This window comes from Schistocerca serialis, unplaced genomic scaffold (assembly GCF_023864345.2).
Source record: "Schistocerca serialis cubense isolate TAMUIC-IGC-003099 unplaced genomic scaffold, iqSchSeri2.2 HiC_scaffold_1162, whole genome shotgun sequence".
Taxonomy (NCBI): domain Eukaryota; kingdom Metazoa; phylum Arthropoda; class Insecta; order Orthoptera; family Acrididae; genus Schistocerca; species Schistocerca serialis.
In genome coordinates this window covers 310,001-312,500 of record NW_026047362.1, presented here as the reverse complement: position 1 = coordinate 312,500, position 2,500 = coordinate 310,001, and the positions used below count along the sequence as shown (strand labels likewise).

The following is a 2,500-nucleotide window of genomic DNA, read 5'->3' as shown; positions in this document are numbered from 1 at the left end:
CACCCTGGTAGGATTGCAACGGGGTCCGCCTCGGGACGCACGAGCACGCACGAGGCGCGTCGCACGCCTTCGACTCGCCCCACCGGCAGGACGTCCCACGATACATGCCAGTTAAACACCGACGGGCGGTGAACCAACAGCGTGGGACACAAATCCAACTACGAGCTTTTTAACCGCAACAACTTTAATATACGCTATTGGAGCTGGAATTACCGCGGCTGCTGGCACCAGACTTGCCCTCCAATAGATACTCGTTAAAGGATTTAAAGTGTACTCATTCCGATTACGGGGCCTCGGATGAGTCCCGTATCGTTATTTTTCGTCACTACCTCCCCGTGCCGGGAGTGGGTAATTTGCGCGCCTGCTGCCTTCCTTGGATGTGGTAGCCGTTTCTCAGGCTCCCTCTCCGGAATCGAACCCTGATTCCCCGTTACCCGTTACAACCATGGTAGGCGCAGAACCTACCATCGACAGTTGATAAGGCAGACATTTGAAAGATGCGTCGCCGGTACGAGGACCGTGCGATCAGCCCAAAGTTATTCAGAGTCACCAAGGCAAACGGACCGGACGAGCCGACCGATTGGTTTTGATCTAATAAAAGCGTCCCTTCCATCTCTGGTTGGGACTCTGTTTGCATGTATTAGCTCTAGAATTACCACAGTTATCCAAGTAACGTGAGTACGATCTAAGGAACCATAACTGATTTAATGAGCCATTCGCGGTTTCACCTTAATGCGGCTTGTACTGAGACATGCATGGCTTAATCTTTGAGACAAGCATATGACTACTGGCAGGATCAACCAGGGAGCTGCGTCAACTAGAGCTGAGCAGCCGGCCGCCCGGGAGTGTGTCCCGGGAGCCCGCGCGAACACGCAAGCGTCCGCTCAATTATTCTGCAAACAGGAGGAGGCTGAGCTCCCCTGCACAATACACCTCGAAACCCTCTCAGGTCCCGGCGGCGCGCAGCGCCGTCCTAAGTACTTGGTCGGGTTCGAGAGAGGCGCAATCGCCCGGAGTTTGGCGAGTAGACGCTTTAGGTGCGACCACCCGTGCTCCCAACTGAGCTTGCCGCTGCCGACAGAGGCCCGGGAGCGTGCTGTCGTGGCATTGCCGGCGGGAGACAACACGCGCCACCTACGGTGGCCGGCAGCTCCAACGCCAGCGCCACAGAAGGACAAAAGCCCCACTTGGGTGCCGAAGCGAACTCTCCCAGCACAGCGCACGCGCCAACACGTCCGCACAGCTGCGATACAATCCACCTGCGAGAACCGCAGAGGCGACCGAGCAGCAGACGGCGTCGCGGCGCCGAGCGCCGGGCGGCGGCGCATCCTCAGCGCACACAGTCCTCAATCGGACCAGCACACTGCAGATGTCCACCGCGCTTCGCACCGGGCCCGCGAGGACCTACTTTGGCCGCACGGCGCCGCGTGCAGGGTGCGCCGGCGCGCAGCTGCGCCGCCTGCCGCCTCCGTCGGCCGGCGCGCCTGCCACTGGCCGCCCCCACCAGCCGGCTGTAGCGCGTGCGCCCACGCACCGCGCGGCCAGCACGCCGGGAGGCCCCCCCTCACCGGCCGGGGACGGTCCCACCCAGCCACCGCCGCGTATCGCTTCACACCCACATGCCATTCACGTTCGTGGGCATGGTGGGTATCGCTGAAACAACCGGTTGGTAGCTCAACCGATCGTCGCCATCACTGATTCACCTCTAGCGAGAACAACCGCACCACAACGGTTTACCAGTTCTTCATTTGCGTAACGTCACCAGCAAACGTAGACGTCCATCGCCATTTGCAAATTCAACGATTGTTGCATGCCTGTGTCAGGTGTCACGACACACTATGTCTGCCCACATACACGCAACAACATGTGCACGCTTCGCGAACACGTGGAAGGTGGCCCCCGTACGTATGCGATGTCCATTGCGCGAACGACTGTCAACCGGCCTCTGTCGCATGTCGCAGATGTGGAACGCAGTGCACCATGCTATCACGGTGTGTGAGAAGAGACGACTACGTCTGACAACACGCGCCACTACATCAACAGACGGCTCATGGTGATCGCCATCCACGGCATACCATACTGCAATCCAGCTCTTATAGGGAGACGACACGTAGCTGAGTGCACAATATTTGGACCGTATGGTTCGCCGTTGTTGGCGCAGTCGTGGTACGGTCACACATGTACCACGATGTATCATTCAGTACATGAGGACCAATGTGCAGTACAGTGTGTGATTTGGACGTACAACATCAGCGGACAGTTGACACAAGCCGTACCACAACGTAGGCTGTGCTTCGCCATGCGAATGCCAATGAACAACTGCGAAGGGCATTGAGCATGTACGTCCTGCTGCCGTCCGCATTACAGTGTATAGCTGCAAGGTGTTTAACATGAAGCGATACTCTGGGGACCGGGCAGTGCGAGTAGCAAACTATATTGCGGGGGTTGCAGTTAGGCAACACTACACTAATTTAACGCGTCGTATGACAATTACAGAGCA

At 57.9% G+C, this 2,500-nt stretch overlaps 1 non-coding gene across 1 annotated transcript in view; it reads right to left on the bottom strand.

Annotated features, from left to right (window-relative positions):
- LOC126433182 (small subunit ribosomal RNA) overlaps window positions 1-807 on the bottom strand; it is a 1,910-nt gene extending 1,103 nt beyond the window's left edge. The window contains exon 1 of the ribosomal RNA XR_007578298.1: window positions 1-807. This exon is cut by the window's left edge and continues 1,103 nt beyond it. This is a non-coding gene — a ribosomal RNA (small subunit ribosomal RNA).
- Between the last annotated feature and the right edge of the window lie 1,693 nt (window positions 808-2,500).